This window comes from Euprymna scolopes, chromosome 22, assembly GCF_053919585.1.
Source record: "Euprymna scolopes isolate OS-2025 chromosome 22, ASM5391958v1, whole genome shotgun sequence".
Classification (NCBI taxonomy): Eukaryota; Metazoa; Mollusca; class Cephalopoda; order Sepiida; family Sepiolidae; genus Euprymna; species Euprymna scolopes.
The window spans coordinates 60,077,033-60,094,754 of NC_136503.1; positions in this window are offsets into that span (position 1 = coordinate 60,077,033).

Consider the following 17,722-nt stretch of genomic DNA (forward strand, 5'->3'; position numbering starts at 1 on the left):
ATCACCATCAACTCTAAACACCACATACCTTCATCCCACATAACCACCCAATAATCGGCATAAATTTCCCTCCCCCTAGCAAAGCCCCTTGCCCAACCCCAACACACCCTACATGCAACCTCCACGACTTAACATGGAAATTGTTTGCATATAACTATGTGGATTTACACATGCACAGGTAAGTACACATGGAAATGTGCAGCTAACCGATGCATAGACGCATACCTTAGAGTATGACATCCCAATATAGCCTCCCGCTTAAACTTGATCGATAATACCCTAAAAAAACACAAAAAACAAATACCCCCAACTTAGAACAATAACTACAGCACTCAATCCCCATATAAACCACCTCAAATTCCTCCCCAAAATCTATAAACATGGCTACCTAGGACCACTATCCCGGATATGTGGGTGCTTATTAATGCGTATGTAAGTATATGTGGATGGAACCCGTGCCCACATTTTCGGCATGTCACGCTATATACCCGTATGTATATGGGTGCGCACATATCTGTGCTTGAGGGAGTGTGGGTATGTATCTTTGCAGATGCATATAACGAGAGCATATGTGTGTGCACATGTGTATGCGTGTATGCATGTATATCTGTGTACATGCATGCGTGTGGGGACTGAATCTGTGTGTTATATATGTATGCGAAGGAGTACGCCGACGCGCCCGTGTGCACCCACATCTAACAAGAAAAAAAAACACTAATGAAAATGAAAATATTATGTACAGAACCCTGGGAATGAGTTTATGCTCATATCTATGTATAACCATGTCTACATCGAACGAAAGTATTGCGCCTATGTACCCACAAATGAACTTAGATTTAAATCTATGCAGACGAATATGTCTATACCAATAACTGTATAACTGGGTGTGTGTGTGTGCGTATGCACGCACGTGTACATCCACATGGGCGTCCGTGTGTACATATATGTATGTATATGTGCCTGCTGCCTGCTGTCGACATACGTGTGTGAGAGCGTGCAGCTATGTATATATGTCGATGTATGTGTTCACGGGTATGGGTATCTGTATGTGCACATGCGCTTACATGTATGTGTGGGGTGCAGATATGCCTGAATCATTATGCGTATATGAGCCCGTATATACGCCTCCTTGAGGGCACGGGCGTCGATGTGTGTATGTGTCTGTGTATGAGCGCATCCATGCCTGCGCACACGTACCCAATTTTAGTACCTTAAAGAAAAATTTAACGTAAGTGGGAACAACGCGGGTGTCTATGCATGCAGGCGCACATATGTGCATATATTTGCACGCAAGGGCGGGGATGTATGTGTACATGTGACCGTTTCTTTATGTGTGTACGTGCGCATGTGTGTACCCGTGCCCGCGACCGCTAGCTAACCGTCTCCAAACAATTTACAACAAAATAAAAACTCAATAAATAAACGGAATCATAGCCCCCACCCCCGCTTCCAAACATAAGCGAACACCCAACAGGTCAAGACATACTTAACAATAAATGATCTCACCAACGAGACGAAAAAAAACTTTAACATTAAGACTTGAATTTTAAAGTAACCCCCTCCTCCTACCCCCCACATATTTCTCTTCCCCTCCATGTATCTCTATGCCCTCAGCCACACCAGAAATGAACTTCCCAGATCCTCACCCACAAGTTCCATAAACTCCAAAACTAAAACATTACCGACATACCAAGCGCCTCGTTCAACCTTCCCCCTTGTTCCCTTCCTCTCTTTCCTCCGCCCTCCTAGCACCCCCACTGACCTCATTCACTAATTCATCCCATAATAAGGAACATTTCTGTAAAAGTCTGAGGAAGCTACAGACGGCCAAAAACGGCCGGGTAGCTAAAACAACAATGTAACTTAACAGAAAGATACGGTAATAAAAAATAAAACGCATATTTGCTCTACAACAGTATTGAGCACTTTCTTCAGTTTTTGTTAATTACCATTTCCACTATATATATATATATATATATATATATATATATATATATATATATATATATACTTGTACTTTTTTGTAGAAAACGAAATCCCATACAGTGCTCTATTATTAGGGAAAAAAACCTTTCTCGAAATAAGAGCAATATATTTTTTTGTATAATATATACAGGAATTTACATTTATATCTGATATATATATACAGATATAAATGTAAATTCATGTATATATTATACAAATATATATATATATATATATATATATATAGTAGAGTGCTAATGCTAGAAGCAGTGTCGTAAAAATACACATAGTATTAGTCAAACATTTATTTTTTAATTTTGTACAGAGACTCTTCTCCTCAGTTAAAAAGTTTTAAAAATAGGTAAGAAAAATACTTAATATATGGAGCAATCCTATCAATGATTATAAACGTTTAAGATTTTACTTAATCACATTTTCACTCTAAGCGTTTAATTGTAGTAGTCATTATTATAAAAGGAAAATAAACACTACAGAATTAATACGTAGTCGTTAACCTTATTTTTAGCTTTCAAAGAAAATATTATTTTCTAAGTTTAAGGTTCTTGTTTTTATAAATATATATCTCAAATACAAAATTTTGTTTTTCTTTTGCAATACCCCAAACACAAATTGTTATTAAATATTTTAGCTAACATGAATAATTATATATATATATATATATATATATATATATATATATATATATGTGTGTGTGTGTGTGTGTGTGTGTGTGTTAAAAAGGGCTTTCGGAATAAACACCACCTACCCCGGAAACAGGTCTTAACACAGGGAGGTCGTGGTGTTTATTCGAAAGCTGTTCTCAATATTGGGATGGCTGTGTTTATATTACGCTTGAGAAGGTTGTAAGGAAAATACAAAAACAACTTTGCATACACAAACAAAAAAAAATCACAACCTCACATGTGGCATAATAACGTGATTTAATTAGGCTCCTGTAATGTTAGTGAAACATTTTTAATAAAAATCAAAACAAACGTAAACGATAATTTTATCCGTAATAATATTTTAGGAAAAGCGAATTATTATATCGTTATATGTCTTATGTAAATAAAATATAATTATCAATCCTTTGTTTATGAGGGTTTGTGAGTAAAGAAAATCCCGAGAAAGAAGTACACGAGCCAAATTTTATTCCGTCATAAATACGACTTTCTACAGAAAAAAAAACAATCTTGTGTTTACATTTTACTCTATCAAATACTCATATAATTGTATATGAAAAACCACCTTTAGTATTTTTATGATCCAACAACGGAGCTGAAGTAGATATTTTCGATTGTAAAACAAAATTATTTTTGATAAATCTCCGTTTGACTTATTTTTCATAAAAAAATTATATTGAATAAAGTTTATTGTTCCAAGATTGTGTATGCATTTACATTCCTACTAAACATAAAAATATATATGACAAAAGCACATATATTATATTGAGAAAATCAAGGCGATGCAACGGGGATAAATTCGGGTTTGCTTTAATTAAACGAAACTCCATCTCCGTTGTATGAATTTGATTTAGCAATACTAATCGCTAGAAAAATTAATTAGTATTCTTGTAAAAATAAAAGTTATTTAGAAAAAATACGGCAGACACAAATTCAACAAAGTGAGAAACAAGCCAACTTAATCCGCGTTTCAGAATTTTGATTTTTAACGCTAAATACATGCTTAAACATTCTAATAAAAATAAACATTAATCAATTGTATTCTTTAGAAAAAAAAAACAATGCAGCCATAGGCACACACATGTTGTTTTACAATAGAAACCACTGACTTCAGATCCGTAAAAATTTAAAACGACTTATTTTTCTTCCTTTCTCTTACTCCCACTCTCTGTATCTCTCTATCTGTAACTTTCCCTCCCTAGTAAAAAAAAATTAAAACGGTTGAATTCTTTCTGTATTTCTCACTCCTAATCTTTCTGTAATTTTCCTTCAGTCCGAATATCTGTAAATAGGAGTTGTATCTCGTAGCTGGCCATGATGTGTTCCGTCAATGATTTATATTTTGTGAGTGTGGTATTTTCAAAATAAAATAAAATAAGTTCATAGTTTGTAATCGGAACAAATCTGTGAATAATAAATAAAACGTAAGAGTCTTGTGCATGTGTCGAAAATGTAGGCGTGTTTAATAGAAAGTAACTGTTCGTTTAATCGGTGGAATAATCGAATGTTTGAATTATAGAATGAATATTTCTTATCCCAACAGCGGCGTCGGATCTTTAAAAGGGAGAAACCATTACTTGAGCTGGATGTAAGGGGTAAGATTATGCGTTTGTGTTGGAAATCTGTAGTCAGTTAATGACGGTTAAGATGCAATAAAGTCAGAAAAAGTAGAATGCTGTCGTAATAGTTGGTAAAGTGAAGGTGAAATTTTAGGTACTTTCTCTTACGGTTAGGACGATGATGGTCATGCCCCTCCTCGGATAAAATGTGATTTTTTAATATAACAAAATAATGTGTATGTAATTTTAGATAACGGTAGACTAATGACGTAAAGATACTATTTTTTATGTGTCATCGGTTGTTCTCAATTTAACATAGTTTCGTCCAGAGGGGAGGAATTGCGTTCTCCTTATTATACACAAGACAATGAACTTTATCCTGACTGGTTTTTATATTATGTTTACATGTTTGTATAGATACGTGTGATTATTGGGTGTTTGAATTGCATTAGGTAAATGTTTGAAAATAATTAAATCTTATGAAAATTATAGTATAATGGAAACTCTAATGAACTATAACATTAAAAAGAACTGATACAACAGTGGATTGAATAGATATTTCCATTTTCAGTGATTTTAATATGTGTACTTTAAAAAAAATCGAATATATTAAGATATAAATTGTTTGTGATGTAATTCATATCTGCTTATCTACTATTATTTTAAAAGAACTTCATGTGGGTGATTTCGTCAGATATATACGCGATAATATCCTTACCATTTTCTTGTGGTCAGTGTGAGTGTTGTTACTTGGGTTTTTTTTTATCGGAATGCATCTGATAAGTATAAAAAATCGATACTCCAAATTATTTTGTTAAAGAAAGTCTGATTTTGAGTTTGGTTAACGATTTTATAGAACATAGCATCACAAGTGCATTTGATAAGTTTTATCACTGCGAAAGCAAGAAAAGCCTTATCTATAAAATAAACTGTAGATTCTTTACACGGCGATGAAGTTTCCAACTGAATGTTTTTAGATCACAGTTAATCCATGATAATTATCTTTTGTAATTTTTACTTTAATTCAGAGCATTATATAAAAATAAATTCATGAAATCAACAGTTAGTCCTTTGACAAATGAATGTTTCTGTTTAGAGCACAATTGGACCACGATACTTGACGTTTTCATTTAAAACTTGAAGCACGTGTGTTAAAAAAGACAAACAATACTATGCAGTATAAGCCTAGACCGAAGTAGCATTTTCGAACCGCTAAGTTGAAAAAAGTCAAACATTGTACAACCTTAAAATTTCAGCGATGAAAGAGGAATAATTCCCTGTTGATCTTTATTAAAGTGACCTTGTTTTTTTTTCAATTAGTTTTTCATAAATACGAATTTATAACCATAAAATAAGGACTAACTCAAAAACTTCGAAAATATCTACGGAGCCAGTAACATTACTCTTTTCTTTTCCAAAGAAGAACTAATATGTCTGAGACCCGAGAGGTTGCACTGATGACACTCAAGATGAGAACAATAGTGCGATTAATAAAAGTAATATAAATATTCAGCCATCATCTAAAAACTTCACAACTTAAATTGAAGGAATACTTTACGGATACTGTGATAAAATAAACAGTTGATTTACAACCATGCTATGTAGACTACAAGATTTTGTTGACAATGTAAAGATTTACACAGTATAATATCTATAACGTTCAATTAATCGATTTCATTAAAATTAGTGAGTTCACCTATTTCAATGGGTGAACTCAGATGACAATAAAATATGTAATTGGAATATCTGTTAACCATTATTAACTTCTCGAACACATCAGATCACCCTGCTAGTTTATTTCAATTAGATATGTTTTAGATCCTGAGAACGTAGAAGAGATTAGCTAGTTATATTATTATTTTAAAGTAAAAAAAGCAAAACTATAACACGTGTTTCAAGAAGAATACTTCGTGGAAGATAACACGCACCGAGTATAATTTAAAAAAAAAATACAAAGCACGATAAAATACATGGAAACAAAGGAACATACAACATATTTCTTACACTGAAGATGTGATAGTTTTAGGGCACATGCGCAAGAGTGCATATAAATCAATTTTTCACCAAAAATAAAAAAAATAAGCAATCTATATAATTTATTTTTACTCTTATTGCTTTCACAGTACTGTCTACATGTGTTCACAAATAAAGATAACGCTATAAATAATAATTTTCAGTTTGCTTACCGTTTTGCAAAATATTTTCAGTGGATTATAAATTAATGTTTAACTTTGCGTGTTCATTAGTGTTTGGACTTCTGTCTTCATCTTTAGGTCCTGGATATGACCTTAAACTATATCCGATGGTGAGGCCCCACCTTGCGGGCCTTGGGGAGTGTGGAGCCACCCTTTAATTGCTAATGCCCTCAGGTCCACTCTGACCCGAAGTGGTAGTACCTGTTAGCGTCGCAACTATGGGTTAAATAGAATCCGACGTAAAAAAAACAAATATACCCCATTAAAAATCGTTCCTCAAAATAACTAGATTCGGCATTAATAAATAACCTGAAAAAGGTTGATATGCCGTAAAACAAAAACAACCAACCAATCTTGATCTTTATACTAGTTATTTCAACATGTTTTCACCATCTCATCATCTAGCTTTCACGACGATCAAATAGGAATTCTAAGTCGTGTAACTATCTCTAGGAATTATTGCTGTCTCGCCACGTAGTTGCAATGTAATCCTCTGGTCTGCTTTGGTAGTTTTTAAAACCGATACCTTCAGTAAATGCTCAGCTGAAAGGGAAGAGACTGTATGGGTGTATAAACTTCACCGAGAAAGTATGTACTTACTGAAAATAGAGTTACAAGACTCATAATTCCTATCCTGTAATTGTTATTTGCCCGAGGAAAGTCCGATTAGAAGCTGGCCTAAATGTGTGAACAAAAAAAGGTACGAAGATAAAGACAACTGTTCGCAAAATAATGAACACTCTTATTATGGTTCTTTCTAAACGGATTCAAAAAACAAACATCCAATATTTCCACCAATTAGCAAATTAATAATAACTTCCTCTGATGAAAAAGGTAGATGAATTGAAGTAGACAAATTATCTTCAATACACACAACATACTGCGGCGAAAAGTATACAATACTTTGACTATAATCGAATTTATAATATTCAAGCAGATGCTACACTAAAAATGGTATAAGCCGTCAACACCTATAAAGCAACAGCAATGTACATATAATTTAATTGTATTCATCTTATGTTGAAAAATAAAAACTAATATATATTTTGCTCTACAGACTACTATTAAATTGAATATTAGCCAAGCTAAATACGCTTTATAAAGATACGAAAATTATGTACGTTCGGTCTTCCAATTCTGTTTGGGATGATTCATAACATCTAAGGTATTCCGTGGCATATACACTCCTGATTATACCGTTAATACTAGTAACAATTTTATTGCAATACATATATATATATATATATATATATATATATATATATATATACATATATATATAGTTATATATATATAGTTATATATACATATATTATATGTCTATATGTATGCGTGTGTAATTATATGTGTGTGTGCATAAGAGGATAAATTACACGATATATCATAAACGAAATATCGTGAAGTAGCGATGTAGCAATATAGACAAACATAAATAATTAAACAAGACATTCATCCTCACACACTGAGTGTGTCTTATATATATATATATATATATATATATATATACATATATATCTATATATCTATATATCTATATATACATGCTTATATATACATATATATGTGTCCATGTATTTATGTATATATATATATGTATATATATATATATATATATATACAAACACATATACACACGTATACTAATCTACACTTTGGCTGTTAAAGAATAAAATGAAAAATATTCAAAAAAAAATTGATTATTGTCTTTTTTACACTGAGGAGTGAAAAAATAAAACTCAGGTAGCCTTGAGAGCACGACTGCACCAACTACTTCTAATTAAAGCATTAAAAAACAACAAATTTAAGTAAAGCATGAAAGAAAATAAATCGTCAGCATCAAGAAAAGCGCGTCTATAAGCATTTAATATAGTTATGATTATAGTTATATATTGTATATTTATATTTAAATTAGTTAAATTACATTTGTTTGTAAGGGAAACATGTATAGTTAAAACAAAAATAAAATAAACCTTGTGTATGCTTTGAATAGCAGCAATAGCGTTTAATATCCGACTTAATACAGAGCGTCCATACATTATATATAAACAGATATATTTTTTTAACCGGAAGTCACAAACAGGTTTAACGGTTTAAACGCCCAGGCAAGCAAGCTAATCCGAGTGCACACACACACACACACACACACACACACACACACACACACACACATATATATATATATATATATATATATATATATATATATATATATATATATATGGAGTAAAAAGATAACGGGTAAGGAACATGTGCAATTTAATTATTGTGTCTGGTTATATATACATATTTTTAATCACATTATCGAAACGAGGCGCCTTAAACAGGTTTCCAGATATTTTACGTATGGACATTATTATTACTAATACACACGTGTTACTCATATCGCTTTTGATGTAACCTCCTCTTACTGCAATGCTTTTTAGGGGGCAATGCAGTAAGTCCGCTTTTCAAAGCGTGTCAATGACTCTTGTTATAGCCTCTGTCATCTCCTCAATTGTACAATAACGATACACTCTAAGATTTACCTTCAGCTTAGGGAATAATTAAAAGTGACAGGGAGCAAAGTCTGGACAATAGATAATGTCTTGATACCTAGTTTGCTCAAATAGTCTGTGAAAAGTACTGAAATGTTGATAGGGTCATTTTCATGGTGAAAATTCCACTGACACAATTTAAAGTATGCTGGTCTCTGCCTGAAAATATTTTCCAGAACTCCCTTAAAACATAAACATACTCTTCTTTATTGACTGTACGAGTGGAATTCAGTGCATGTATATCCTGTCCGTGCTGTAGAAAAATAAGACAATCATAAGTTTCTGGGTGGATTTTCTCTCTCTGGTCTGGGAAAGAAAGCATGCTTCAACTGGGAATTCTATCTCTTTGTCTCTGAGTCATAGCACTAGATGCAATTTCAATCGCAGGTCATCAGAGCATCAAGAACTGCGGCATCTGAATTGATCAATCCGACCATCTCATAGGTGCTATGACAATGTCTTTCTTTTTGATCTCCTCTGAACACCCTTGGAAGAAACTTCGTGGAAATATAACGTAACTTCAGTTTATCGCGAATAATTACAATGTACATTACCGACACAGACAATGCCCATACACAAACGTCTAAAATAATTATTAAAGTAACCCCGTATCTACATCTACGATAGTTGAAATCTGCTTGTATTTATTTTTTCTCTTTATTCTTAATTAGATTTTTTTTTCTTTAGCTTTGCATAATTTGCGTTTGCACTTAATATTTGAATATGTCATAACGTTGTTTTATTTGAATATGTTGTGACGAAAATTGCGGGAACGCAGACTTACCTCTTAAACGGCCTCGGTGTGCGCTTTGCCGACGCTGCGCCATGATGCTGAAAAGGGTCCAAGATGGCGCCTGAAACCTTATATAATAATGCAGTTCCGCGGAATATCGTGTGCTCTCGTGCAAATATGCAAATATGCAAATTCTGAAGGACTCTGTCTTTATAAAAAAACAGGCCACTGAAGCAGATGGGACAGACGTGAAAACGAGTCTACGGAAAGTACATACGGACGACGCTGCTGCAGTGAGCTGAGGTTTTGTGTACTCTTTCTTTTTCTTTGCAACACCGTATGCCATGTTCTTATCTATTTATTTATCGCACACTTCCTTGTATGTTTCTCTTGGTTAAAGTAGAAATCCTTAATTTTTACTTTCTCTCGCTCTCCTACACCTATTTTTCTTCATTATCTGTCTTCATTGCTTGTAATTCTTTTCTTTGTACTCCTTTACTTCGACTGCTTTGTAATTTACACCTTTTTCCCTTTTTCGTTCTGTTTTCCTTTTTCTACTTTTCAATTATTTTTATCTCCACAGGCCTCTCGAGTCAATGAAGGTGCCCATGTCGCAACTTATCAAGCCATTTTAAGCCTTGGATAGATAACGTAGCGAATGAAAAACCTTTGTTACTCAACAAGTTTCGGCAGAATTCCATAAATCTCTCAAACCAAGGATTAGAACGCTGAGAACTTTCATGGTTATTTTATACCAAACATTACTTACCAGAACTTAATCCATTTGGATTCTAAAATGTAGAGCATCGTGGAAAAAGATAGTTATTAACTATCCTTAAAACACTAAATAATTTCTGATTGATGCAATATTCTGAGCAATGGATGATAAAAATAAAGAGAACCTGCTCAAACTTGCAGTCAATTTCGAACTTGTACTGAGTTAGTTCTAGAAGCCGAAGAAAGAATATATGCATAGAAAAACGTAGATTAATATTTTATCTATTAGTTTTGTTACAAGAGATTGTAAATGTCCACAATTAAAAATTTCATTTTATGTTCATCTAAAATGATAATTTGTGTTCAGTTAGCTTACGCACTCTATCTTTTAGATCTTTTTTTAAATGCGGAATATCGATAGTTACTTATAAAATCCTGACAACTAATTATCTAGGAACACTTCCAGGTAAATAATGTGCATTCCTGTTAGATTTGTTGAAAATTGATATAGCCGTTTTAAAGTACATAGGAAACGCACTCATAGACACACAGACAGGGCTCCATTTTACATAATTGTATAGATATATATATATATATATATATATATATATATATATATATATATATATATATACGTGTGTGTGTGTGTGTGCATGTGTGTGTGGATAGATAGATAGATAGATAAGCAGGCCGAATTCGATACAACATTAGTGAAATCTGAAGAAGCTCTGTATCGGTCAAAACGGTTACTACGGATTGAATCATGATTAAAATTCCCTAGACAGTAAAATATTATTTCGACGCTGTTCACAGAACTGATGAATTTTAGATTCAGAACAGATACTACACAGCGCATACTTTTAACGTTTGTATAAGTACTATGACGTAATAGATAGCAATTTTGATGAGAACAAGAAATAATGTTAAGTAGTGTTTCGTAAAAATGATATACAAAAATATGTTTTCATTTATGAAGCATCTTCCTTAATCGTTTGCGAAACTGGTGATATGTTTTTAGGTTGAGTAAAAAAAATTAAGATCCATGGAGAGAAAACTTATGTAAAAGCAACAGCATAATAGAACACGACGCAGTCCAAATATATGAATAATGACAAAAAATATATATATAAATTATATAAAAGAAATCGGTTTCAGGAATGTTTACAACGCATGTGCATACATGCGTGCAGAAACTGTTTCTGAAACAACAACAAAAAAAATACTTAGACTGTTCCGTTCTTTTATATAAAAGCTTTGTATCTATAAACATACGCAAAGTATTGCATGAAATATGCGCATTAGGCATATACCTATGTATATTTACACGCACGCACACCCAAACGCACACAGTTGTTGGATATTTTTTGTCGTAGTGGTTGTAAATATACATTTTTGTTGAAACCATAAATGCAATGTTGTGTGGCAAATTTATTTTTGGACGCGATTATAAAAGCAGTTAGATAAAATAAAAGAAGCTATTTTAATTATTCGTCGGTAGAGCGTGCATACATAATAGATACGCAATTTTAGCTCCAGAGCACAAGGAAGAACATATGCATATGTGCTCACTAAATCTTACATACGTATACATTTTAACTCCCAATCCTATGTACATATATGTATATATGTATATATATATATATATATATATATATATATGCTTCCTTCAGTCTTCACAGACTACGGTTACCGACGGTGAGGGTGCCTGCGCGTGAAATGTTTGTGGCAAGTGTTGCGCAATGCACAACCACACCTCTCTTGGTCGACATTGTTGAATACGAGTGTAAAATGGACGTTCAGAACAACTGGAAATAATGGCGAGATTAGTGGAAAGCATATACAGGGCCTAAAATTCCCAATTGGTCACCCATTTGATACGAGCAAGGCTCAACGTTGCTTAACTTCGGTGATCTGATGGGAACCGGTGTGTCAACGTGATTATGCCGTATATGTATATATATATATATATATATATATATATATATATATATATATATATATATATATATATATATATATATATATATATATATATATATATATATATATATATATATAGTTACGGCATAATGACGTTCACACACACACACATATATATATATACATATATGTATATAAGGAAGGCTATATATATATATATATATATATATATAGAGAGAGAGAGAGAGAGAGAGAGAGAGAGCCATACTTCCAATAGACCAACTAAGAATCCCAAAAGAACACAACAAAGAACAAATTTTAGCATACGTCTCCACACACAACACAAACAACCCAGAACTATTTATACAGATAACAAAAAAACTTTATCCTCCTCAATCAGAACTACAAACTAAGCAACATACTTAAAACAACAAAAATAATAAAAAGCAAACGCCCACCCAAAAACTTAAAATACATCCTAACTTCCTCAAAACTCGTTCCATACACTACAAAAAAGGTTTACAGAATGCAACAAACTGCGATGTGGAGTATGTGACATAATAATAGAAGGAAACACATACATATTCAAAAACCCAACACAAATATTCAAAATAAAAAAGGATCTATATTGCACCTCCAGAAATGTAGTATATGCACTTACATGAACAGCATGCAACAAATCCAACATAGGCGCCATCAAAAATTTCAGCAATAGAGTGGTCTTACATAAGACCAACATCAAAATTGCAGATAACAGACACCTCTATGTTTCAAAAGACGGACACACCTGAAGTGGAAACCACTCTAAAATAATGTCAATCTTCCAAAGAGTCAATTATTTTTATTTACTTACACAGGAAAAAAACTTCATAACAAGATTCACTCCTGAACTAAACTGAGCCTAATATCAACACACAAAAACATGAAATGCAAGGCACACTCGCATGCACATCAATATACATATACACACTCACACATAAATCAGAACCGACACATTAAAACACACACGCGCGCGTTCATACAACCACACACAGACATAACACCCCTATCTCTAATACAATACACTGAACAATACCAACCCTACGTAAGCTCGAAATCAACAACACTAGGAATCACCTAGAACCATAGTATAGTATTTGTTCCAACACCTCACTCCTCCTTCAGTCAGTGGAGGAGAAATCTCTCATGACTGAGACAACTATCATCCCTTCTATTATTCCCCCTCCCATACCTATACCCCTTCAATTTGCCCCTCCCCTCTGGGGAATGAGATCTTTCCCACACTAGGAACCGATCCTGGGTCTGGCCATACCCACATGGGGAGACAAATAAATAGGAACATTAAAAAATCCCCTATACATAATTTTAAATATACCCCTCTATCTAAACAAACATAATATAAAGAATACCCGAATATAAGACTGAAACGAAAAATCACAATACTAAAATCTAACAATTTAAAAAAAAATCAAAATAGAATGAAAGCACCCCTACCCTTCTTTCTGAGGAGCTGGTTCTCCCCCCTCCTCACACATACACATTAGTAACGACCTTGGAACACAGTTACGTTCCTAGGGAAGCAAATAACTTCATAATACTATAAAACAGTACACACATTCTTCAAACTAATAAAAGAAAACACATACACATCCTACCCTAAAGGAAAAGAAAAAACAAACACAGAAATAGAGAGTGAGAGAAAAAAACCTCAGGAGTGACCACCGTCCAATAAAACAGTAATAAAAATTGAACATTCCAATGAATAGTAGACACTTACACGTTTCCACCTCTTGGAAACATTTCAAATGAACTACGAAAATGCTATTTTTACATCTCCAACACATTTTGAAAATAATTTCTGAAGAGGACGCTTCACAGAACGTCTGAAACGCGTTAAAAACGATTTCAATGATTTAAAAACATTATTACAATGACCAAAACATAATTCTCAATGAAAAACTGGGACACGGTATAATAAAATAATGTGAAAAAATACACATTGTTGGTGACCACCCCCTTATTTAAATATATATCTTTCTTTCGTCGGAATTTCTTAACCCATTATATATATATATATATATATATATATATATATATATATATATATGTATATATATATATAAAATTTCATATCTATCCATCTATATATATACATACATACATATATAGCATTTATTATACATTATATATATATATAATGTATAATAAATGCTATATATGTATGTATGTATATATATATATATATATATATATATATATATATATATATATATATATAGAGATAGATAGATAGATAGATAGATATTTCAGTTCGATCGCGTCTTAATTTGCATGAATGAGACCGGCAGTGAAAGGGTCGGGGGGACTTGAGTCGAGTGGAGATCTGGACGACCGGACTGAACGTTTGAGAGCATAGATTTTTTACGAATGCCGCCAATATACAGTCCAGGGTTTTTTTTCTGTTAGAAGCGTATTAGTGGCTACGTTCAAAAGTAAAGTTCCAGCAGAAAATATTGTTATAGTGCCACTTTTTTTTACTCTTGTTGACACCGAAAAGGCATATCCGATGGTGCTACTATTTGGGACCATGCCTAGAAAAGATTAACAAGATGTTCGTATTCGTCACATTTAAACTTCTGCATATTAGTACAGTAAAGAAGGCAGGTAGCAGCAACGAAATTCCGAAATGTAGCTGTCCGAGGAAAGAAACTATTAGAGTAGAAATATTTCCGGTATTTAGGGACCTCAACAGTGAAGGGTCGTAATATTGTTGCTGAGCGGAATGCGCGAGAATATGTACGCCCTGGGGCACAAATGAAACGAGTCCCAAATACTTTTAAAATAGGCACAGGGATGCAACCCTGCGGTGATTGGACAGGGGTGGGAGCTTAGTTGCTAAAGTGGGGCTTATCTGATTATAGACATTTTTGGACCCTGATAAAAGGGAAGAAAATAGTGTTAGATGCCCCAGCCCAGATGCTTGGTCGAATGGAGGTTTTTAGAACCGCAATTCTTCAACTTCTTTAAAAAATAAAGTAATTTACCTTTTAAATTAGCCTTGCATATTAGAATAATATAGTTAACAAAATCATTTAACAAAACATTTCTACAATAATACAAATTATAAAATATATGTATAACAAAATACATGCTATGATTCATTTTTAATTAAAGTGTATGCTTTGTATTTTATTACCACTAATTTAAACAAGGACTCCTGTCTATTTTATATCCTGTCTGAAAATAAATAAAAACAAATAAATGCAAGATGCAATAGGAAACCCTTTGTTGAAACCAGTCAAGGACTTGTAATATCTGCTCTAGAACGTGACGCTTTCATATGGATTGTCATAAAAACGCCTGGATCCATTTTAGCAGTGAATTAAGATCTGTATTGTAAGTACGCCCGGAAAGTATTATTCTCTGTGTTCTACTGTTGTAAAATATTTTTGACTCGAGGAAATGTCACTTGAAATAATGAGAATAGCATATGAATCCTACAGGAAGGAAGGAAAACACGGGATATGGATCGTTGCAAGTCAGCAATATCAGAAATGCGGTGTTAATTTAGGAGAAAGGGAAAGATTATAACAGGAAAACATACTGCTGTATCAAGAAATACATCACCCATAGGGGACACAATTCGTAATGTAATATGATTTGTACTCTGTCAGAAACTGATTCAAGGAAATGGGCTTTGCATAAAAGAATGTATGAATAGAAGCAAACTTTAAGAGCTAAGAAGAGAAAACCAAACTGATTTAAGATAAAGTGAATGAATTCTTCTCATATATTTACATATGTGTAGTAGTTATATGTCGGGTTATAAATATGGATGTGCAGGTTGGGGGTAGGATTATAATAATTAAACGATCAAAAATGTTCATATGGATATGTATTATATGCACGGGTGAGTAATATAGTTAATGTTAATCTTTCATATTTTTTAGATAAAACAGTACAAAAGCTCAAGAGACTTCTAAACAAATCAGATATAGCTGCTTTTTGTTAAAATTGATGAATACATACTAAACATAAAGTAATGCTTAATCCTTTACATTTCAACTTTGTTGTAGTATATTAAACAGTGCGCTAGAAATATTTAGGGCGTAAATTTGCAGGTAAAATGAATGTACGTTAGAACTTTATGTTAAACCAAGTAATAACGAAATATTAAGAAGGATTCCGAAAATTTTATATATTCGTTAGGGCCTGAGACATTAATTTGTATTCAGCTATATATATATATATATATATATATATATATATATATATATATATATATGATGTATGTTATGCATTGCAATTCGCATCAGGGCCGTTTCTTCATTGTAGACTTTCTGTCAATTCTTTTGTTTACTTTTACGCGTTATTTATTCCCTTATTTTACTGATAAACTTTATTTTATTTTAGTTTTAGTTTTAATTATTTATTTATTTATTTTAATAATAGACGTCTTAATGTGCCAATTAACAACGCGTAACACAAACACGCACACACATACACACCCGCACATACACACACATGCAGCCCCCCCCACACATATATATATATATATATATATATATATATATATATATATATATATATATATATATACGTATAATCGCGTTGACACGCAAGTTTTCGACAGATAACCGAAGTTAAGCTAGGTTGAGCCTGGTTAGTACCAGATGGGTGAACATTTGAGAATTCTAGGCGCTGTATATTCTCTCCACTTATCTCGGTATTTGTTTCCAGTCGTCCTGTACATACACTTCACTTGCCACTGATATTTAACAATGTCGACTCAGTAGAGGTGTAGTTGCAAATTTCGCACCTCCTGTCACAACAATTTCACGCGGAGGCACCCCTACGGTGGGTATCCATGGTCTGTCAAAGACTGAAGGAAGCCTTTATATATATATATATATATATATATATATATATATATATATATATATATATATTAACTTGCAACATATCTGTAAAATACATTTAGAAAGCCAGTCAATGCACACGTTTTTTTTTTTTAACAATAAAAAAGAATGTTTATCTATTTAAAAGCATGGATTTCGGTAATGGTAATCGCTTTATCAAGATTTCTTTTTCTTTTTCGTACACTGAAATGTAAAACTGTAAGGCGAGATAAGTTTGTTTGGTGTTGTTTAATGGTGTTTTTTTTAATATAAAATACAGAATTGCTGATCGCATATATATATTAAGAAAGATATTGTTCAATGGCACAAGGATGTTGTTTGATGCCTTTTTTTTAATAATTTTTCAATTTTTCGAATTGTTGTTCTTATGTCTTTGTTAAATGTATGTAAGAAGTTTTTGTCCGTCTGCATATTTCCAAGTACTTTCAACTGATAATCTTCAGTAACCTCCAGGCTGTTTTTGATCATTGTTTAGTTTAAAATTTTGAGATTTCCTA